This window comes from Bufo gargarizans, chromosome 2, assembly GCF_014858855.1.
Source record: "Bufo gargarizans isolate SCDJY-AF-19 chromosome 2, ASM1485885v1, whole genome shotgun sequence".
Lineage (NCBI taxonomy): Eukaryota > Metazoa > Chordata > Amphibia > Anura > Bufonidae > Bufo > Bufo gargarizans.
In genome coordinates this window covers 548,072,220-548,097,224 of record NC_058081.1, presented here as the reverse complement: position 1 = coordinate 548,097,224, position 25,005 = coordinate 548,072,220, and the positions used below count along the sequence as shown (strand labels likewise).

Sequence of the window (25,005 nt, the reverse complement as noted above, 5' to 3'; positions counted from 1 at the left end):
ACTGGGCATTGGTAGTAGTGGGCACAGTACATGCTGTAGGCCTGACACACACGCTTGCAGGCAACTGCAATTATATTACAGTCAAAAAATGTTGTTGTTTTTTTTAAATGTAATCTACTGTGACACCAGATATGAGTGGTGGCACTGGGCACTGGCAGTAGTTGGCACAATACACGCTGTAGGCCTGACACACACACTTGCAGGCAACTGCAATTATATTACAGTCAAAAAAGTTTTTTTTTTTTTTTTTATGTAATCTACTGTGACACCAGATATGAGTGGTGGTGACAAATAGGGGGCGGACCGAACATCACATATGTTCGTCCGCCGCGGCAAACACGAACAAGCGATGTTCGCCGGGAACTGTTCGCCGGCAAATAGTTCGGGACATCTCTAGTTCACAGCTCAAAGGCAGTATACTCTATATTTGACAGAATTCGTGCAGAAATGGCTCATGGTTCAGAAGCAGAACATCTTTGCTGAGGGGGATAGGAGTGGGAGAACTTTGGCGTATCTAGCTAAAACAGAAGCTCCACAAACAGTAGTACCAGCCATTAGGGACAGGCAGGGTGTACTTTATACTGTACCAGAAGAGATATGTGATCAGTTTGCTAGTTACTACTCCTCCTTATATTCTTCTAAAGCTACCAAGTCTGCAGAGGAAATAGCACTTTTTCTGGATACTATCCCTGTGACTAAGCTAGCGAATTCGGAGAAGCAATTATTAGATGGCCCCATAGTCCCTCAAGAGATTCAGCATGCAATATTGTCCATGGCAAAAGGAAAGACTCCTGGCTTCCCTGTGGAGTGGTACAACTTTCAGATTGAGGAAGTGAGTCAGAGGCTCAGCAAACTATTTATGTATGCTCTGGAAGGTGGGGCCTTGCCTGCATCTTTTCATGAAGCTACTATAGTGGTCATACACAAAGCGGGGAACCCTCCGGATCAGTGTGGTTCATATAGACCCATATTGTTGATAAATTCAGACGCTAAGTTATTGGCTAAGGTGCTAGCTAGCAGATTGTCATCCGTCATTTCATCTGTAGTGGGCATGGATCAATCCGGCTTCATGCCCGGGAAAACGACAGACATAAATCTGAGACGTCTTTTTACAAACTTACAAATCACGCATGATAATACAGGCAACAGGGCAATCGCCTCAGTGGACTACAAGAAGGCAATTGATTCGGTGGAGTGGAGGTTTATGTGGGACGTCCTAAAAAAAATGGGGATTCCTAAAAAACTTCCTTCAGTGGTTACATCTGTTATATTTACAACCGACGGCTAGGGTAAGAGTTAATGGGTATTTGTCCAAGTCGTTTGCGCTGAAAAGAGCCACCAGACAGGGGTGTCCTCTGTCACCCCTTCTGTTTGCTTTAGTAATGGAATGACTATCGGTGTATATAGCAGGTAATAATAGAATACAAGGTTGGGATGTTGCAGGTATATCCAAAAAGATCTCGCTTTATGCAGACGATATGCTGATATACTTAGAAGATCAACACCAAAAAAGAAAAAGGGCAAAGCACGACTAACAATATATATACAGGGAGTGCAGAATTATTAGGCAAATTAGTATTTTGACCACATCATCCTCTTTATGCATGTTGTCTTACTCCAAGCTGTATAGGCTCGAAAGCCTACTACCAATTAAGCATATTAGGTGATGTGCATCTCTGTAATGAGAAGTGGTGTGGTCTAATGACATCAACACCCTATATCAGGTGTGCATAATTATTAGGCAACTTCCTTTCCTTTGGCAAAATGGGTCAAAAGAAGGACTTGACAAGCTCAGAAAAGTCAAAAATAGTGAGATATCTTGCAGAGGGATGCAGCACTCTTAAAATTGCAAAGCTTCTGAAGCATGATCATCGAACAATCAAGCGTTTCATTCAAAATAGTCAACAGGGTCGCAAGAAGCGTGTGGAAAAACCAAGGCGCAAAATAACTGCCCATGAACTGAGAAAAGTCAAGCGTGCAGCTACCAAGATGCCACTTGCCACCAGTTTGGCCATATTTCAGAGCTGCAACATCACTGGAGTGCCCAAAAGCACAAGGTGTGCAATACTCAGAGACATGGCCAAGGTAAGAAAGGCTGAAAGACGACCACCACTGAACAAGACACGCAAGCTGGAACGTCAAGACTGGGCCAAGAAATATCTCACAACTGATTTTTCTAAGGTTTTATGGACTGATGAAATGAGAGTGAGTCTTGATGGGCCAGATGGATGGGCCCGTGGCTGGATTGGTAAAAGGGCAGAGAGCTCCAGTCCGACTCAGACGCCAGCAAGGTGGAGGTGGAGTACTGGTTTGGGCTGGTATCATCAAAGATGAGCTTGTGGGTAGAGTTGAGCGAACACCTGGATGTTCGGGTTCGAGAAGTTCGGCCGAACATCCCGGAAATGTTCGGGTTCGGGATCCGAACCCGATCCGAACTTCGTCCCGAACACGAACCCCATTGAAGTCAATGGGGACCCGAACTTTTCGGCACTAAAAAGGCTGTAAAACAGCCCAGGAAAGAGCTAGAGGGCTGCAAAAGGCAGCAACATGTAGGTAAATCCCCTGCAAACAAATGTGGATAGGGAAATGAATTAAAATAAAAATTAAATAAATAAAAATTAACCAAAATCAATTGGAGAGAGGTTCCATAGCAGAGAATCTGGCTTCCCGTCACCCACCACTGGAACAGTCCATTCTCAGATATTTAGGCCCCGGCACCCAGGCAGAGGAGAGAGGTCCCGTAACAGAGAATCTGTCTTCATGTCAGCAGAGAATTAGTCTGCATGTCATAGCAGAGAATGAGGCTTCACGTCAGCCACCACTGCAACAGTCCATTGGCATATATTTAGGCCCAGCACCCAGGCAGAGGAGGGAGGTCCCGTAACAGAGAATCTGTCTTCATGTCAGCAGAGAATTAGTCTGCATGTCATAGCAGAGAATGAGGCTTCACGTCAGCCACCACTGCAACAGTCCATTGGCATATATTTAGGCCCAGCACACACACAGGCAGAGGAGAGAGGTCCCGTAACAGAGAATCTGGCTTCATGTCAGCAGAGAATCAGTCTGCATGTCATAGCAGAGAATGAGGCTTCACGTCAGCCACCACTGCAACAGTCCATTGGCATATATTTAGGCCCAGCACACACACAGGCAGAGGAGAGAGGTCCCGTAACAGAGGATCTGGCTTCATGTCAGCAGAGAATCAGTCTGCATGTCATAGCAGAGAATCAGGCTTCACGTCAGCCACCACTGCAACAGTCCATTGTCATAAATTTAGGCCCAGCACCCAGGCAGAGGAGAGAGGTCCCGTAACAGACAATCTGGCTTCATGTCAGCAGAGAATTAGTCTGCATGTCATAGCAGAGAATGAGGCTTCACGTCAGCCACCACTGCAACAGTCCATTGGCATATATTTAGGCCTAGCACACAGGCAGAGGAGAGAGGTCCCGTAACAGACAATCTGGCTTCATGTCAGCAGAGAATCAGTCTGCATGTCATAGCAGAGAATGAGGCTTCACGTCACCCACCACTGCAACAGTCCATTGGCATATATTTAGGCCTAGCACACAGGCAGAGCAGAGAGGTCCCGTAACAGACAATCTGGCTTCATGACAGCAGAGAATCAGTCTGCATGTCATAGCAGAGAATGAGGCTTCACGTCACCCACCACTGCAACAGTCCATTGGCATATATTTAGGCCTAGCACACAGGCAGAGCAGAGAGGTCCCGTAACAGACGATCTGGCTTCATGTCAGCAGAGAATCAGTCTGCATGTCATAGCAGAGAATGAGGCTTCACGTCAGCCACCACTGCAACAGTCCATTGGCATATATTTAGGCCTAGCACACAGGCAGAGGAGAGAGGTCCCGTAACAGACAATCTGGCTTCATGTCAGCAGAGAATCAGTCTGCATGTCATAGCAGAGAATGAGGCTTCACGTCAGCCACCACTGCAACAGTCCATTGGCATATATTTAGGCCCAGCACCCAGGCAGAGGAGGGAGGTCCCGTAACAGACAATCTGGCTTCATGTCAGCAGAGAATCAGTCTGCATGTCATAGCAGAGAATGAGGCTTCACGTCACCCACCACTGCAACAGTCCATTGGCATATATTTAGGCCCAGCACCCAGGCAGAGGAGGGAGGTCCCGTAACAGAGAATCTGTCTTCATGTCAGCAGAGAATTAGTCTGCATGTCATAGCAGAGAATGAGGCTTCACGTCAGCCACCACTGCAACAGTCCATTGGCATATATTTAGGCCCAGCACCCAGGCAGAGGAGGGAGGTCCCGTAACAGAGAATCTGTCTTCATGTCAGCAGAGAATTAGTCTGCATGTCATAGCAGAGAATGAGGCTTCACGTCAGCCACCACTGCAACAGTCCATTGGCATATATTTAGGCCCAGCACACACACAGGCAGAGGAGAGAGGTCCCGTAACAGACAATCTGGCTTCATGTCAGCAGAGAATTAGTCTGCATGTCATAGCAGAGAATGAGGCTTCACGTCAGCCACCACTGCAACAGTCCATTGGCATATATTTAGGCCCAGCACACACACAGGCAGAGGAGAGAGGTCCCGTAACAGAGAATCTGTCTTCATGTCAGCAGAGAATTAGTCTGCATGTCATAGCAGAGAATGAGGCTTCACGTCAGCCACCACTGCAACAGTCCATTGGCATATATTTAGGCCCAGCACACACACAGGCAGAGGAGAGAGGTCCCGTAACAGACAATCTGGCTTCATGTCAGCAGAGAATTAGTCTGCATGTCATAGCAGAGAATGAGGCTTCACGTCAGCCACCACTGCAACAGTCCATTGGCATATATTTAGGCCCAGCACACACACAGGCAGAGGAGAGAGGTCCCGTAACAGAGAATCTGTCTTCATGTCAGCAGAGAATTAGTCTGCATGTCATAGCAGAGAATCAGGCTTCACGTCACCCACCACTGCAACAGTCCATTGGCATATATTTAGGCCCAGCACCCAGGCAGAGGAGGGAGGTCCCGTAACAGAGAATCTGTCTTCATGTCAGCAGAGAATTAGTCTGCATGTCATAGCAGAGAATGAGGCTTCACGTCAGCCACCACTGCAACAGTCCATTGGCATATATTTAGGCCCAGCACACACACAGGCAGAGGAGAGAGGTCCCGTAACAGAGAATCTGTCTTCATGTCAGCAGAGAATTAGTCTGCATGTCATAGCAGAGAATGAGGCTTCACGTCAGCCACCACTGCAACAGTCCATTGGCATATATTTAGGCCCAGCACACACACAGGCAGAGGAGAGAGGTCCCGTAACAGACAATCTGGCTTCATGTCAGCAGAGAATTAGTCTGCATGTCATAGCAGAGAATGAGGCTTCACGTCAGCCACCACTGCAACAGTCCATTGGCATATATTTAGGCCCAGCACACACACAGGCAGAGAGAGAGGTCCCGTAACAGAGAATCTGTCTTCATGTCAGCAGAGAATTAGTCTGCATGTCATAGCAGAGAATGAGGCTTCACGTCAGCCACCACTGCAACAGTCCATTGGCATATATTTAGGCCCAGCACACACACAGGCAGAGGAGAGAGGTCCCGTAACAGACAATCTGGCTTCATGTCAGCAGAGAATTAGTCTGCATGTCATAGCAGAGAATGAGGCTTCACGTCAGCCACCACTGCAACAGTCCATTGGCATATATTTAGGCCCAGCACACACACAGGCAGAGGAGAGAGGTCCCGTAACAGAGAATCTGTCTTCATGTCAGCAGAGAATTAGTCTGCATGTCATAGCAGAGAATGAGGCTTCACGTCACCCACCACTGCAACAGTCCATTGGCATATATTTAGGCCTAGCACACAGGCAGAGGAGAGGTTCATTCAACTTTGGGTAGCCTCGCAATATAATGGTAAAATGAAAATAAAAATAGGATTGAATGAGGAAGTGCCCTGGAGTCCAATAATATATGGTTATGGGGAGGTAGTTAATGTCTAATCTGGACAAGGGGCGGACAGGTCCTGTGGGATCCATGCCTGGTTCATTTTTATGAACGTCAGCTTGTCCACATTGGCTGTAGACAGGCGGCTGCGTTTGTCTGTAATGACGCCCCCTGCCGTGCTGAATACACGTTCAGACAAAACGCTGGCTGCCGGGCAGGCCAGCACCTCCAAGGCATAAAAGGCTAGCTCTGGCCACGTGGACAATTTAGAGACCCAGAAGTTGAATGGGGCCGAACCATCAGTCAGTACGTGGAGGGGTGTGCACACGTACTGTTCCACCATGTTAGTGAAATGTTGCCTCCTGCTAACACGTTGCGTATCAGGTGGTGGTGCAGTTAGCTGTGGCGTGTTGACAAAAGTTTTCCACATCTCTGCCATGCTAACCCTGCCCTCAGAGGAGCTGGCCGTGACACAGCTGCCTTGGCGACCTCTTGCTCCTCCTCTGCCTTGGCCTTGGGCTTCCACTTGTTCCCCTGTGACATTTGGGAATGCTCTCAGTAGCGCGTCTACCAACGTGCGCTTGTACTCGCGCATCTTCCTATCACGCTCCAGTGCAGGAAGTAAGGTGGGCACATTGTCTTTGTAGCGTGGATCCAGCAGGGTGGCAACCCAGTAGTCCGCACAGGTTAAAATGTGGGCAACTCTGCTGTCGTTGCGCAGGCACTGCAGCATGTAGTCGCTCATGTGTGCCAGGCTGCCCAGGGGTAAGGACAAGCTGTCCTCTGTGGGAGGCGTATCGTCATCGTCCTGCCTTTCCCCCCAGCCACGCACCAGTGATGGACCCGAGCTGCGTTGGGTGCCACCCCGCTGTGACCATGCTTCATCCTCATCCTCCTCCACCTCCTCCTCATCCTCGTCCTCCTCGTCCTCCAGTAGTGGGCCCTGGCTGGCCACATTTGTACCTGGCCTCTGCTGTTGCCAAAAACCTCCCTCTGAGTCACTTCGAAGAGACTGGCCTGAAAGTGCTAAAAATGACCCCTCTTCCTCCTCCTCCTCCTCCTCCTGGGCCACCTCCTCTTCCATCATCGCCCTAAGTGTTTTCTCAAGGAGACATAGAAGTGGTATTGTAACGCTGATAACGGTGTCATCGCCACTGGCCATGTTGGTGGAGTACTCGAAACAGCGCAACAGGGCACACAGGTCTCGCATGGAGGCCCAGTCATTGGTGGTGAAGTGGTGCTGTTCTGTAGTGCGACTGACCCGTGCGTGCTGCAGCTGAAACTCCACTATGGCCTGCTGCTGCTCGCACAGTCTGTCCAGCATGTGCAAGGTGGAGTTCCACCTGGTGGGCACGTCGCATATGAGGCGGTGAGCGGGAAGGCCGAAGTTACGCTGTAGCGCAGACAGGCGAGCAGCAGCAGGATGTGAACGCCGGAAGCGCGAACAGACGGCCCGCACTTTATGCAGCAGCTCTGACATGTCGGGGTAGTTGTGAATGAACTTCTGCACCACCAAATTCAGCACATGCGCCAAGCAAGGGATGTGCGTCAAATTGGCTAGTCCCAGAGCTGCAACGAGATTTCGCCCATTATCACACACCACCAGGCCGGGCTTGAGGCTCACCGGCAGCAACCACTCGTCGGTCTGTTGTTCTATACCCCGCCACAACTCCTGTGCGGTGTGGGGCCTGTCCCCCAAACATATGAGTTTCAGAATGGCCTGCTGACGTTTACCCCGGGCTGTGCTGAAGTTGGTGGTGAAGGTGTGTGGCTGACTGGATGAGCAGGTGGAAGAAGAGGAGGAGGAAGCCGAGAAGGAGGAGGTGGCAACAGGAGGCAAAGAATGTTGCCCTGCGATCCTTGGCGGCGGAAGGACGTGCGCCAAACAGCTCTCCGCCTGGGGCCCAGCTGCCACTACATTTACCCAGTGTGCAGTTAGGGAGATATAGCGTCCCTGGCCGTGCTTACTGGTCCACGTATCTGTGGTTAGGTGGACCTTGCCACAGATGGCGTTGCGCAGTGCACACTTGATTTTATCGGATACTTGGTTGTGCAGGGAAGGCACGGCTCTCTTGGAGAAGTAGTGCCGGCTGGGAACAACATACTGTGGGACAGCAAGCGACATGAGCTGTTTGAAGCTGTCTGTGTCCACCAGCCTAAATGACAGCATTTCATAGGCCAGTAGTTTAGAAATGCTGGCATTCAGGGCCAGGGATCGAGGGTGGCTAGGTGGGAATTTACGCTTTCTATCAAATGTTTGTGAGATGGAGAGCTGAACGCTGGCGTGTGACATGGTTGAGACGCTTGGTGACGGAGGTGGTGGTGGTGGTGTTGGTGGTACATCCCCTGTTTGCTGGGCGGCAGGTGCCAACGTTCCTCCAGAGGCGGAGGAAGAGGCCGAGGCGGCAGCAGCAGAATAGGCCGAGGCGGCAGCAGCAGAAGAGGTAGCAGGGGGAGCCTGAGTGACTTCCTTGGTTTTAAGGTGTTTACTCCACTGCAGTTCATGCTTTGCATGCAGGTGCCTGGTCATGCAGGTTGTGCTCAGGTTCAGAACGTTAATGCCTCGCTTCAGGCTCTGATGGCACAGCGTGCAAACCACTCGGGTCTTGTCGTCAGCACATTGTTTGAAGAAGTGCCATGCCAGGGAACTCCTTGAAGCTGCCTTTGGGGTGCTCGGTCCCAGATGGCGGCGGTCAGTAGCAGGCGGAGTCTCTTGGCGGCGGGTGTTCTGCTTTTGCCCACTGCTCCCTCTTTTGCTACGCTGTTGGCTCGGTCTCACCACTGCCTCTTCCTCCGAACTGTGAAAGTCAGTGGCACGACCTTCATTCCATGTGGGGTCTAGGACCTCATCGTCCCCTGCATCGTCTTCCACCCAGTCTTGATCCCTGACCTCCTGTTCAGTCTGCACACTGCAGAAAGACGCAGCAGTTGGCACCTGTGTTTCGTCATCATCAGAGACATGCTGAGGTGGTATTCCCATGTCCTCATCATCAGGAAACATAAGTGGTTGTGCGTCAGTGCATTCTATGTCTTTCACCGCTGGGGAAGGGCTAGGTGGATGCCCTTGGGAAACCCTGCCAGCGGAGTCTTCAAACAGCATAAGAGACTGCTGCATAACTTGAGGCTGAGACAGTTTCCCTGGTATGCATGGGGGTGATGTGACAGACTGATGGGGTTGGTTTTCAGGCGCCATCTGTGCGCTTTCTGCAGAAGACTGGGTGGGAGATAATGTGAACGTGCTGGATCCACTGTCGGCCACCCAATTGACTAATGCCTGTACCTGCTCAGGCCTTACCATCCTTAGAACGGCATTGGGCCCCACCATATATCGCTGTAAATTCTGGCGGCTACTGGGACCTGAGGTAGTTGGTACACTAGGACGTGTGGATGTGGCAGAACGGCCACGTCCTCTCCCAGCACCAGAGGGTCCACTAACACCACCACGACCATGTCCACGTCCGCGTCCCTTACTAGATGTTTTTCTCATTGTTATGGTTCACCACAACAACAAATATATTATTTGGCCCAATGTATTGTATTCAAATTCAGCGGGATATAAATTTGAGGCCTAGTATTTAGGCGCTGGGTGACCGGTATGGATTTAGTGACAGAATTAGACTTGGAAATGCACAGAAGCGTGTGTGTGAAGTTATTCTGAATGACCCTATGTGCACCTTCAATATGATCTACCCTTTTAGGGATAGATTTCAAATAGCTCTGATATAGCAGAAACGACTAAATTATGAAATTGCTAAATTGGGAATTGTATTTCAACCCAGAACAAAAAATGTGCTTTGACGGACACTAAATAACTTTCCCAGCCACAACAGGACAGCGGTAACGAGAGATTTAGCGGGATATAAATTTGAGGCCTAGTATTTAGGCGCTGGGTGACAGGTATGGGTTTAGTGACAGAATTAGATTTGGAAATGCACAGTAGCGGGTGTGTGAAGTTATTCTGAATGACCCTATGTGCACCTTGAATATTATATACCCTTTTAGGGATAGATTTCAAATAGCTCTGATATAGCAGAAACCACTAAATTATGAAATTGCTAAATTGGGAATTGTATTTCAACCCAGAACAAGAAATGTGCTTGAACGGACACTAAATAACTCGCCCAGCTACAGCACTAGGGACAGATTTAGCGGGATATAAATTTGAGGCCTAGTATTTAGGCGCTGGGTGACAGGTATGGGTTTAGTGACAGAATTAGATTTGGAAATGCACAGTAGCGGGTGTGTGAAGTTATTCTGAATGACCCTATGTGCACCTTGAATATTATATACCCTTTTAGGGATAGATTTCAAATAGCTCTGATATAGCAGAAACCACTAAATTATGAAATTGCTAAATTGGGAATTGTATTTCAACCCAGAACAAGAAATGTGCTTGAACGGACACTAAATAACTCGCCCAGCTACAGCACTAGGGACAGATTTAGCGGGATATAAATTTGAGGCCTAGTATTTAGGCGCTGGGTGACAGGTATGGGTTTAGTGCCAGAATTAGACTTGGAAATACACAGTAGCGGGTGTGTGTGAAGTTATTCTGAATGACCCAATGTGCACCTTGAATATTATATACCCTTTTAGGGATAGATTTCAAATAGTTCTGATATAGCAGAAACCACTAAATTATGAAATTGCTAAATTGGGAATTGTATTTCAACCCAGAACAAAAAATGTGCTTTGACGGACACTAAATAACTTTCCCAGCCACAACAGGACAGCGGTAACGAGAGATTTAGCGGGATATAAATTTGAGGCCTAGTATTTAGGCGCTGGGTGACAGGTATGGGTTTAGTGACAGAATTAGATTTGGAAATGCACAGTAGCGGGTGTGTGAAGTTATTCTGAATGACCCTATGTGCACCTTGAATATTATATACCCTTTTAGGGATAGATTTCAAATAGCTCTGATATAGCAGAAACCACTAAATTATGAAATTGCTAAATTGGGAATTGTATTTCAACCCAGAACAAGAAATGTGCTTGAACGGACACTAAATAACTCGCCCAGCTACAGCACTAAGGACAGATTTAGCGGGATATAAATTTGAGGCCTAGTATTTAGGCGCTGGGTGACAGGTATGGGTTTAGTGCCAGAATTAGACTTGGAAATACACAGTAGCGGGTGTGTGTGAAGTTATTCTGAATGACCCAATGTGCACCTTGAATATTATATACCCTTTTAGGGATAGATTTCAAATAGCTCTGATATAGCAGAAACCACTAAATTATGAAATTGCTAAATTGGGAATTGTATTTCAACCCAGAACAAGAAATGTGCTTGAACGGACACTAAATAACTCGCCCAGCTACAGCACTAGGGACAGATTTAGCGGGATATAAATTTGAGGCCTAGTATTTAGGCGCTGGGTGACAGGTATGGGTTTAGTGCCAGAATTAGACTTGGAAATACACAGTAGCGGGTGTGTGTGAAGTTATTCTGAATGACCCAATGTGCACCTTGAATATTATATACCCTTTTAGGGATAGATTTCAAATAGCTCTGATATAGCAGAAACCACTAAATTATGAAATTGCTAAATTGGGAATTGTATTTCAACCCAGAACAAGAAATGTGCTTGAACGGACACTAAATAACTCGCCCAGCTACAGCACTAAGGACAGATTTAGCGGGATATAAATTTGAGGCCTAGTATTTAGGCGCTGGGTGACAGGTATGGGTTTAGTGCCAGAATTAGACTTGGAAATACACAGTAGCGGGTGTGTGTGAAGTTATTCTGAATGACCCAATGTGCACCTTGAATATTATATACCCTTTTAGGGATAGATTTCAAATAGCTCTGATATAGCAGAAACCACTAAATTATGAAATTGCTAAATTGGGAATTGTATTTCAACCCAGAACAGGAAATGTGCTTGAACGGACACTAAATAACTCGCCCAGCTACAGCACTAAGGACAGATTTAGCGGGATATAAATTTGAGGCCTAGTATTTAGGCGCTGGGTGACAGGTATGGGTTTAGTGCCAGAATTAGACTTGGAAATACACAGTAGCGGGTGTGTGTGAAGTTATTCTGAATGACCCAATGTGCACCTTGAATATTATATACCCTTTTAGGGATAGATTTCAAATAGCTCTGATATAGCAGAAACCACTAAATTATGAAATTGCTAAATTGGGAATTGTATTTCAACCCAGAACAAGAAATGTGCTTGAACGGACACTAAATAACTCGCCCAGCTACAGCACTAGGGACAGATTTAGCGGGATATAAATTTGAGGCCTAGTATTTAGGCGCTGGGTGACAGGTATGGGTTTAGTGCCAGAATTAGACTTGGAAATACACAGTAGCGGGTGTGTGTGAAGTTATTCTGAATGACCCAATGTGCACCTTGAATATTATATACCCTTTTAGGGATAGATTTCAAATAGCTCTGATATAGCAGAAACCACTAAATTATGAAATTGCTAAATTGGGAATTGTATTTCAACCCAGAACAAGAAATGTGCTTGAACGGACACTAAATAACTCGCCCAGCTACAGCACTAAGGACAGATTTAGCGGGATATAAATTTGAGGCCTAGTATTTAGGCGCTGGGTGACAGGTATGGGTTTAGTGCCAGAATTAGACTTGGAAATACACAGTAGCGGGTGTGTGTGAAGTTATTCTGAATGACCCAATGTGCACCTTGAATATTATATACCCTTTTAGGGATAGATTTCAAATAGCTCTGATATAGCAGAAACCACTAAATTATGAAATTGCTAAATTGGGAATTGTATTTCAACCCAGAACAAGAAATGTGCTTGAACGGACACTAAATAACTCGCCCAGCTACAGCACTAGGGACAGATTTAGCTGGATATAAATTTGAGGCCTAGTATTTAGGCGCTGGGTGACAGGTATGGGTTTAGTGCCAGAATTAGACTTGGAAATACACAGTAGCGGGTGTGTGTGAAGTTATTCTGAATGACCCAATGTGCACCTTGAATATTATATACCCTTTTAGGGATAGATTTCAAATAGCTCTGATATAGCAGAAACCACTAAATTATGAAATTGCTAAATTGGGAATTGTATTTCAACCCAGAACAAGAAATGTGCTTGAACGGACACTAAATAACTCGCCCAGCTACAGCACTAAGGACAGATTTAGCGGGATATAAATTTGAGGCCTAGTATTTAGGCGCTGGGTGACCGGTATGGATTTAGTGACAGAATTAGACTGGGATATGGCCAAAAAATAAACAGACTATTGCTGGTTAAATGCACTTGGTGTGACAGCTTCACCCTGATGTAGGCTTTAGCCAAAAAACAACCACACCATTGAGGGTTAAATGCACTTGGTGACAGGCGCAGCTTGCCCCTGATTTAGTATATGGCCAAAAAATGAACAGACTATTGCTGGTTAAATGCACTTGGTGTGACAGCTTCACCCTGATGTAGGCTTTAGCCAAAAAACAACCACACCATTGAGGGTTAAATGCACTTGGTGACAGGCGCAGCTTGCCCCTGATTTTGTATATGGCCAAAAAATGAACAGACTATTGCTGGTTAAATGCACTTGGTGTGACAGCTTCACCCTGATGTAGGCTTTAGCCAAAAAACAACCACACCATTGAGGGTTAAATGCACTTGGTCGCAGCTTGTGCTGGCGCACCACAAGACACAAAATGGCCGCCGATCACCCCAGAAAAATGTGACTGACAAACGGTCTGGGCAGCCTAAAAACAGTGAGCAATTGAGGATCAGCAGCTCAATGATCCACAGCTGCAGATCGATCAGTTAATCAAGTCCTTTGGAGGAGTTAATCTGCCTAATCTCGCCCTACTGTCGCAGCCGCAACCTCTCCCTACGCTAATCAGAGCAGAGTGACGGGCGGCGCTATGTGACTCCAGCTTAAATAGAGGCTGGGTCACATGGTGCTCTGGCCAATCACAGCCATGCCAATAGTAGGCATGGCTGTGATGGCCTCTTGGGGCAAGTAGTATGACGCTTGTTGATTGGCTGCTTTGCAGCCTTTCAAAAAGCGCCAAGAAAGCGTCACAAAAGCGCGAAGAAAGCGACGAACACCGAACCCGAACCCGGACTTTTACGAAAATGTCCGGGTTCGGGTCCGTGTCACGGACACCCCAAAATTCGGTACGAACCCGAACTATACAGTTCGAGTTCGCTCATCCCTACTTGTGGGGCCTTTTCGGGTTGAGGATGGAGTCAAGCTCAACTCCCAGTCCTACTGCCAGTTTCTGGAAGACACCTTCTTCAAGCAGTGGTACAGGAAGAAGTCTGCATCCTTCAAGAAAAACATGATTTTCATGCAGGACAATGCTCCATCACACGCGTCCAAGTACTCCACAGCGTGGCTGGCAAGAAAGGGTATAAAAGAAGAAAATCTAATGACATGGCCTCCTTGTTCACCTGATCTGAACCCCATTGAGAACCTGTGGTCCATCATCAAATGTGAGATTTACAAGGAGGGAAAACAGTACACCTCTCTGAACAGTGTCTGGGAGGCTGTGGTTGCTGCTGCACGCAATGTTGATGGTGAACAGATCAAAACACTGACAGAATCCATGGATGGCAGGCTTTTGAGTGTCCTTGCAAAGAAAGGTGGCTATATTGGTCACTGATTTGTTTTTGAATGTCAGAAATGTATATTTGTGAATGTTGAGATGTTATATTGGTTTCACTGGTAAAAATAAATAATTGAAATGGGTATATATTTGTTTTTTGTTAAGTTGCCTAATAATTATGCACTGTAATAGTCACCTGCACACACAGATATCCCCCTAAAATAGCTAAAACTAAAAACAAACTAAAAACTACTTCCAAAAATATTCAGCTTTGATATTAATGAGTTTTTTGGGTTCATTGAGAACATGGTTGTTGTTCAATAATAAAGTTAATCCTCAAAAATACAACTTGCCTAATAATTCTGCACTCCCTGTATAAACTTTATTATGGTTCCCAAAAAAGGGGAAAATCCGGTAAAATACAATGAAAAACAATACATGGGTGGATGAGAGACACAGAGACAGGACGAGAGACAGGGGGTGTATGATATATACACCCCCTGAGGAAGCTTACGCGAAACGTGCATTGGGGCTCTTTTGGATCACTATTCTGGTATTTATGTAATTTTCTATGTTCACATTTTTGGTGAGTTCATTGTAATATGGGTATTTGGGTATTTATCAATTATTTAGTATCTCCTTGACATTTTCATGAATTGTTTTTACATGTCGTCCATTTTGTGATCCTTTCCCACCCTGTGTGTCTCTCGTCCACCCATGTATTGTTTTTCATTGTACTTTACCGGATTTTCCCCTTTTTTGGGAGCCATAATAAAGTTTATATATATTGTTAATCGTGCTTTCCCCTTTTTCTTTTTTGGTGTTGATACTTGGTGTACAGGCCTAGTACGCATACTCGCTTTGTGAGTTTTCTATTATTGGTGTATACTTAGGAGATGTAGGCCATTCCCTGGATGCTTTGTTAGAGATAGTGGACCTGTATGGAACGTTTTCGGGACTACAGGTCAATTGGGCCAAATCGGTACTATATTTGGTTGATGAGTTTCTCCCTCAGAGCGTTTCATCCAGGTCATCACTTCAGGTGGTGAATAACTTCACGTACCTTGGGATAGTTATACATAAAGATGTAACTCAATTTGTTGCTCTGAATATAGATCCGGTAGTTAAATACATCTCGCAAAAACTGAAAGCTTGGGAGGCATTACCGCTATCTCTGATAGGATGCATCAATATATTTAAAATGATCCTTCTTCCAAAGTTACTATAGATATATAGGACGACCCCCTTGACTCTGCTGAAATCTCATTTTCAGACCCTAGATCGCTTACTAACGCCTTTTTATGGAGTAAATCCATTCCCTGCATAGCTAGGGATACTTTGAAAGCTACGAATGAGAGAGGTGACCTGGCAGTTCCGGATATGTATCTATATTACATTGCGATGGTGGTATGGGAGGCGGCCCTCATGGGATCTTATGAGGCTATGACAAACTTAGTGTATAGAGCAGGGAAATACCCGGTGAAGCATCTCACTACACTAATGGTGGGGGTGATCAATGCATGGAATGCCTTTGCGGTGGTGAAGGAGGATGGAGGGGAAAGTAATATATTATCCCCAGTGATGCCTTTGTGGGGAAATCCCAAACTGGCGGAACTAAATTATCTGCTTGAGTTTTAGTTCTGGCTGCGAAGAGGCATTAAGTACTTTACTCAAGTTTATGATTTTTTTTTTTAAAACCTTCTCAGCCCTACAGGCGGAATACAACTTACCACAATCGTCTCTCTTTAGATTTTTTCAACTGAGACATGCTTGTGAATCCCAGTTTGGGTTAGGTCCTTTGAGGCTAGAATACAGTGCAGTAGAGAAAATGGTGTCATCTTTCTACGGTTTCCTTCTATCCTCCTGACCCTCGCCGATGGCAAGGGCTTTTCTTAAGTGGAAGGCTGATATTCCTGCATTGGAAGATTATCATGAGAAAGAGCTGTCGGCCTCCTGGAAGGGGACGGTGATTTGTGCACGGGATCAGCTGATTCAGACTAAATGGCTGCACAGAGTCTACTATACTCCAGTGAGATTGGTAGACATGCATAAACTTACTTCAGATATATGTACAAGATGTAATAATGACAGGGGGACTTTTTTGCACATGGTATGGGAGTGTCCGGTCATTGCTGAATTCTGGGTGGAGGTGCATGGGTATCTTAATGCTCATCTGGGGCTCTCAGCAGTTGTAGCACCTGAAGTTAGCCTGTTGGGTCTTGTCAACGATATTGTTCCATCTAAGCATACTAAAATCCTTTATAGGTTACAGATGTTTTATGTGAGAAAGTCAATTCTTCTGAATTGGAAGCCCCCCAAAAAAACAATACTGTCTCATTGGGTCCAGCTTAGTAACGCTACGCTATCAGTATATAAGCTAACTTTTGAAGCTAGGGGTATACCGGAAAAATTCGAGAAGCTGTGGGATATTTGGCTGAGTGCAAACTTGGTTACAGTGTAATTGGGCTGGAGGAGTTCAGAGAGGTCTGGCTCACTGCCGCTATGAATGTGTGTGTGAATGGGGACAGGTTCTAATGAGATAGCTCTGCTTTATGATAACAACTCTGTTTTATGATGGATGTGAATTGTATTAACGTCCTCTATACATGAAGATACATCATCTATATGTAATCCTATCATCTTGCCTGTCAATTGAATGTGATGTCTGAGGTTACATTGTGTTGAGGGGGTTGTTCCCCTATTTAATGTATTTACTTTTCTGTGAAAATGGAAAAATAAAGCCTTTAAAAAAAAAAAAGATTTATTCTAACAGTGACCTCCACAGCACCCCGCTCCCTTAACTATGACCTTCACTGCACCCCCACCCCTTAACAATGACCTCCAAAGCAACACGCCCCTTAACAGCAACACCCTGCCCCCTTAACAGTAACCTCAACAGCTCCCTGCTTCCTTAACATTAACCTGTGACCTTCACAACCCCACCCCTTAACAGTAACCTCCACAGCATACTGCCCCCTTAACAGTGACTTCCACAGCACCCTGCCCCTTAACTGCGAACTTCACAGTGCTTTACCCATTTAACAGTGACCTCCACAGCACCCCGCTCCCTTAACTATGACCTTCACTGCACCCGACCCCTTAACAATGACCTCCAAAGCACCATGCCCCCTTAACAGCAACACCCTGCCCCCTTAACGGTAACCTCAACATCTCCCCTTAACAGTGACTTATAATAGTGAAATAAAAATTGCTGAGTTGTTTTGGAAACCTGGTGTAAAATATGAGTATCTCAAGAATGCCATGTCCTAGAGAGCTGAGACCTGTGCGTAAACCTTCCCAGACACCCGATGTACCCTTGTGCCAAATTTAGTGTCCAGCGGTTCAGGCGTCTAGATGCCTATAGAGGACAGACAGGCAAACAGACATTGACTCTGACTCTGTTTTGGCACTGCTGCTCTGATACTCCCTGCCAGTGCAGCCTCTACATCATGTTTTGGGTACAGTAATTACATGCCCATATACTGCATGGAACTGTTGAGTCCAGTGATTGGTTGCTGTGGTCACATGTAGTAAATGGGCATGTCACCACTGTAGTCCAGAAAACTATAGTTATGCCTGTCAGAAGTTGGGACAAGAGTAGAGTAGAGTGAAGTATAGGACCACTATACAGTTGTAGTCTAGAGAGAGAGTGTTAAAGGGGTTGTTTTACTTCAGCAAATAGCATTTATCATGTAGACAAATGTAATACATGGCACTTCCTAAAGTATTGTGATAATTCGTACTGCTTCCTTTGCTGTCTGGATTCATTTTTCCATTATATTATACCCTGTACGTTTCCATAGTTACAACCACCCTGCAATTCATCACTGGTGGTCATGCTTGCACACTACAGGAAAAAGCACCATCCTATGTGTGCTCCCATGGTCCTGACCACCAAATAGGCCAGCGCTTTTTCCTATAGTGTGCAAGCACGACCACCACTGATGAATTGCACGGTGGTAGTAACCGAGGAAACGAGCAGGGTATAATGTGATGGAAAAATGAATCCAGACAGCCAGCAAAGGAAGCAATATGGATAATAATAAATTTGGAAGTGCCTTGTATTAACTTCTTCTACATAATAAATGCTATTTGCTGAAGTGAGACAACCCCTTTAAGACTGAAGATGATTATACTGTGCAGTTAGGAGAGAGAGGTAGAAAGATAGCCACAAGAAGGCTACACAATGATGAGGGAAGTAGGGTATAGTGGACTGTATTTGGGAGGGGGGGATTGTGAGGTAGTTTTCAAATTGTAGAAACTGGTTTAGCTACCACTAAATCATTTACAGTAGGAACAGCCCTCTTCTCAGTTTAGTGGTACTTAGAGTTGAGCGAACCCGAACTGTAAAGTTCGGGTTCGTATCGAACTTTAGGTTTTTCGGCACCCGGACCCGAACATTTACGTAAAAGTTTGGGTTCGGGTTCGGTGTTCAACCCTTTCTTGGCGCTTTTTGAAAGGCTCCACAGCAGCCAATCAACAAGCGTCATACTACTTGCCCCAAAAGGCCATCACAGCCATGCCTACTATTGGCATGGCTGTGATTGGCCAACTGTAGCATGTGACCCAGCCTCTATTTAAGCTGGAGTCACGTAGCGCCACCCGTCACTCTGCTTGGATTAGTGTAGGGATAGGCTGCAGCTGCTGTGAGCGAGAGATCAGGGAGAAATCTTATGAAGAACTGCTTTTTTACTCAGCGATCTACAGCAAACTGAACCAACTACTACTGAAAAAACCCTCTAATATACTTCACATCTGGGATTACACTTGCTTAAGTGAGTGTCACATTTAGACCAGAAATACGGCTTTTTGCTTACTGGGGTGAAAAAACCCTCTGATATACTGCACATCTGGGATTAGACGTGCATAAGTTACTGTGAAATTTAGGCCACAAATGCCGCTGTCATATAGAGTAAAAAAATAATAATAATTGAGTGCAATACCCTACATCAGGGTTTTTATTGGCAGTTAAGTATTTTTAACAGACTTAACCACTTTTTACTTTGCTTGGTGAACGCTAACTATGAGGCAAACATCTAATAAGGGACGCTGTCATGGTCGTGGTGGTGGTGTTGGTGGAGCCTCTGGTGCAGGGAGAGGACGTGGCCGTTTTGCCACAGCTACACGTCCTGCTGAACCTACTACCTCAGGTCCCAGTAGCCGCCAGAATCTACAGCGATATTTGGTCGGGTCTAATGCCGTTCTAAGGATGGTAAGGCCTGAGCAAGTACTACCACTTATGTTTCCTGATGAGGACATTGGAATATCACCTCAGCACGTCTCTGATGATGACGAATCACCAGGGACCGTGCACACCAAACTCAGCTTCAAGGAGTTCCCTGGCATGGCACTTCTTCACACAATGTGCTGACGACAAGACCCAAGTGGTTTGCACGCTGTGCCATCAGAGCCTGAAGCGAGACATTAACGTTCTGAACCTTAGCACAACCTGCATGACCAGGCATCTACATGCGAGACACGGGCTGCAGTGGAGTAAGCACCTTCAAAACCAAGAAGGGGCTCAGGCCCCTCCTGTTCCCTGTTCTGCTGCTGCCTCTGCCTCTTCCTCCGCCTCTTGAGGAACGTTGGCACCTGCCGCCCAGCAAACAGAGGATGTGCCACCAGCAACACCACCTCCGTCAGCAAGCATCTCCACCATGTCACACTGAAGCGTTCAGCTCTCCATCTCACAAACCTTTGAGAGAAAGCGTAAATTCGCACCTAGCCACCCTCGATCCCTGGCCCTGAATGTCAGCATTTCTAAACTACTGGCCTTTGAAATGCTATCATTCAGGCTGGTGGAGACGGACAGCTTCAAAGAGCTTATGTTGCTTGCTGTCCCACAGTACATCGTTCCCAGCCACCACTACTTCTCCAGGAGAGCTGTGCCTTCCCTGCACAACCAAGTATCGGATAAAATCAAGTGTGCACTGCGCAACGCCATCTGTGGCAAGGTCCACCTAACCACAGCTACGTGGACCAAGCACAGCCAGGGAAGCTATAACTCCCTATCTGCACACTAGGTAAATGTAGTGGCGGCTGGGCCCCAGGCGGAGAGCTGTTTTGTGCATATTCTTCCGCCGCCAAGGATCGCAGGGCATCATTCTTTGCCTCCTGTTGCCTCCTCTTCCTACTCGGCTTCCTCCTCCTCTTCTACCCCCTCTTCATCCGGTAAACGTCAGCAGGCCGTTCTGAAACTGATGTGTTTGGGGGACAAAACCCCCACCGCGCAGGAGTTGTGGCGGGGTATAGAACAACAGACCGACGAGTGGTTGCTGCCAGTGAGCCTCAAGCCCGGTCTGGTGGTGTGCGATAATGGGCAAAATCTTGTTGCAGCTCTGGGACTAGCCGGTTTGACGCACATCCCTTGCCTGGCGCATGTGCTGAATTTGGTGGTGCAGAAATTCATTCACAACTACCCCGACATGTCAGAGCTGCTGCATAAAGTGCGGGCTTCCGGCGTTCTCATCCTGATCCCATCTCAGCCTTCCTGCTCACCGCCTCATATGCGACTTGCCCACCAGGTGGAACTCCACCTTGCACATGCTGGAGAAACTGTCCGAGCAGCAGCAGGCCATAGTGGAGTTCCAGCTGCACTGCGGAACAGCACCACTTCACCACCAATGACTGGCCTCCATGCGAGACCTGTATGCCCTATTGCACTTTTTCGAGTACTCCACCAACATGGCCATTATCAGCGTTACAATACCACTTCTATGTCTCCTTGAGAAAACACTTAGGGCGATGGTGGAAGAGGATGTGGCCCAGGACGAGGAGGAGGAAGAGGGGTCATCTCTAACACTTTCAGGCCAGTCTTTTAGAAGTGGCTCAGAAAGAGGATTTTTGCAAGGGCCCACTTGCAAAAATTTGGCCAGCCAGGGCCCACTACTGGAGGACAAGGAGGAGGAGGATGAGGAGGATGAGGAGGAGGAGGATGGGGATGAAGCATGTTCACAGCGGGGTGGCACCCAACTCAGCTTGGGCCCATCACTTTTGCGGGCTGGGGGGATACGGAGGACGCAGACGATACTCCTCCCACAGAGGACAGCTTGTCCTTACCTCTGGGCAGCCTGGCACACATGAGCGACTACATGCTGCAGTGCCTGCGCAACAACAGCAGAGTTGCCCACATTTTAACGTGTGCTGACTACTGGGTGGCCACCCTGCTGGATCCCTGTTACAAAGACAATGTGCTGTCCTTAATTTTCTCAGTGGAGCGTGAACGGTAGATGCGCGACTACAGGCGCATGCTGGTAGACACGCTCCTGAGAGCATTCTCGACTGACGCTGGGGGACAAGTTGAAGCACAAGGCCAAGGCAGGGGAGGAGGAAGAGGTCACCAACGCAGCTGTGTCAGCGCCAGCAACTCAGAAGGTAGGGTTAGCATGGCCGACATGTGGAAAAGCTTTGTCACCTCGTCGCAACAACCGGCCCCAACTGCTGATATGGAGCGTGTTAGCAGGAGGCAGCATTTGAACAACATGGTGGAACAGTACCTGTGCACACGCCTACACGTACTGACTGATGGTTCTGCAGCATTCGACTTCTGGGTCTCCAAATTGTCCACATGGCATTGTATGCCTTGAAGGGGCTGGCCTGCCCTGCAGCCAGTGTACTCTCTGAACGTGTATTTAGCACGGCAGGAGGCGTCATTACAGACAGACGCAGCCGCCTGTCCACAGCCAACGTCGACAAGCTCACGTTCATTAAAATGAACCAGGCCTGGTTCCCACAAGACTTGTCTGTACCTTGTGCAGAATATACAGTTCTTACAGCATCAACCATCCATCCTTGTACTCAACTGCACTTATTCCTTTTTTTTATTATATGTCCCAATATTTTGGGGGATACCCCTATGTAAAAATGCAAAATAACACACATCTGTGTTGGCTACCTATTCCTCCTTCGCCGCCGCTTCCACCTAGACCGCCTCGTGAGCCTACACGGCCACGTCCAGCCATTCACCTCCTTCTCAACCTCTTCCTCCTACATCATTCCTAATAAAAAAAATGTAAGGTCTTTAATGTCTTTTTAATTCATTTCCCTATCCACATTTGTTTGCAGACTATTTGCCATGCTCTTAAGCACATTTTGCTGCCCTTTGCAGCCCTCTAGCTGTTTCCAGGGCTATTTTAGAGCCATTTTAGTGGCCAAAAGTTTGGGTCCCCATTGACTTCGCGGTCAAGTTCGGGTCAAGTTCGAGTCGTGAGCCTGAACTTTTTTTTTAAGTTCTGCAGAACCCGAACATCCAGGTTTCTGCTCAACTCTAGTTAAAGTGATAATTATCTTTTATACAGTACCAGCATATTGTGCAGCATTTCCACTTATGTTCCACTCAGAGGAACATGTAAGGACAAAATCATACATTACAGGATAGCATACTAAGCAATTCAAACAATGCAAGCCAGGGCGCTGCTCACCAAAGCTTCCAATCTGTGAGGAAATAAAGTGACACAAAAGGTTAAAGTGTGGTGCCCTAGAGAACTACTACAAAGGGTTAATTACTGCTAAAATTAGTAATTTAATGTTTCTGGGTTAAATGTCATTTGTTGTCAAGTCACATATCATTGTGTACTGTGTATACTTAATAACAATGTATGGGCAAAATATACATGGTTAACACTGGCACAGGCATGGACTTGGCCCACACCCTGGTTAATGGAGTCTTAGGAATGCAGAACTATAGACAGGACCTACATGTGCAAGCTTCTGAAAATAGGACAGAGTACAGAGAACCTTTTATCTCTGAGACTACAGCTGAGAGAAAAAATATATTATTATGAGAGTACCCCTGATAGAAAAAGAACAGACATCCTAAGAAGGTCCAGAACCATCAAGGTTGTGCATGATGTTTAACATCATTAAGGTACTGCTCGTTTATGGAATTTAGGACTTTATTGCTGTGGAAGGAGCTCATTGCTTCCAACACCCACAACACTTTTAGATTGACTGGTTATCTGGATCTAGATCTGCATCCCTCAGGTGTAGAAAGAGTTAACAAGAACAGAATATCATGTCTGTAGTTATTTGGAAAGACTGCAAAGTGTCCTTAGGGATAATTACTGTTACCATCATTGTTGCTGACACATTTCTAAATGCTTGTATGCCCTATATAATAATTCTGAAGCATCTACTTGTATGTCTCTATGTTAGGCTATCCCTCTATTATTGCTGTTAAAATGAATATGAATTGCCAGCAGTCTACAATAAAGGTCACTGGCAGAGCTTATTTGATAGAGTATACAAAATAATAATTTTTGCTATTTACGTGTCATCACAACTGTACACTTTCTTTTATCAAGAATAATGGTTTGTTATTCCAATTGTATTATAGGTACTACATGGATACAAGAGATCTTTTCTCTCATTTATAGCAATGGGGATCCTACACCAGTCAAAACAAGCTTAAGCTGGGATCATGTGCCTTGGATTGAACAGCATAGTGGACGAAAGCAGCTTGAGAACAGACCGTCCCCTAGACTTATCACAACACATCTTCCTTTCCATCTGTTTCCACAATCATTCTTCAAGACCAAAGCAAAGGTTTGTAGTAAAGAATAAATATCATGATTCAATCTAAGGATCAACAAATTGATTCTACTGGTTCAGGATTCGTTCTGTATTTCACAAAAAGTTTGGATTCACACACGTGAATTAGAGATAGAAGAGAGAGCCCAGTATATTATGCAAAGGAGCTGTCCTACTGAAATGAATTGGGACAGTAGAGCATTTTTTACACCTGCTCACTTCTGCACAGTGAGCAGGTAAACAGTGAGGAGAACACAGCATCCATATAAGCACTACATTATCTTGAAACAGCCGATTGGCAGGGATGCCTTCCAGCCTTTTAATCATGCTTATGTAGCAAAGCTAAGAAAATAGCTAAGCCAACCTCACATCTGCAATTAGCTCAATAGAAAAGCCCTTCATTAGAGCAAATCAGATAATAACAGCTTTTCTAGATGCAGGGGCTTGGGGTGAACCTCTGAGAGGGTCCCATTTCTATTATGGAGACCAGTTGATATACTGTATGTAATGACTATAATACTGTGCATACAGATTGTGCAGGGACACACGACCAATTGGTAAAATCCATCTGGACCTTCATTGCAAACTGCTAGTAATTCATTCATATCATCTAGCAGCAATATTAAAGGAATCTCACAACAAAGAGTAATAAGAATAGATGCTATAAAAACTTTTTTATGGGGGTAGAGGATGCAAGTAATTCTGAAATCAGACATGTCAGAAGTGGTTACAGGTCTTCTTTAAATGTCATTGCTAATTGGTTGTGCATAGATTATTATTATTTTCTTCATAGTTATATTTGGCGGCTGGTTTGAACATGTGAAAGGATGGCTAACAATTAAAGATAACCCAAACCTGTTAATTCTGTCATATGAAGATTTGATTAAGGTATGACCTTTTACATACAATCAGTTCCTAAATAATTGTATTTCATTAACATACTAATTGGTGCTTACTAGGTTCGAAACCCCAGTGTTTTTGTAGGAAGACAAAAACTACTCTTGAA

The 25,005-nt window shown here is 46.0% G+C and overlaps 1 pseudogene; it reads left to right on the top strand.

The window, feature by feature from the left end:
* LOC122926135 overlaps nt 1-25,005 on the top strand; it is a 128,582-nt pseudogene that overhangs the window by 56,748 nt on the left and 46,829 nt on the right.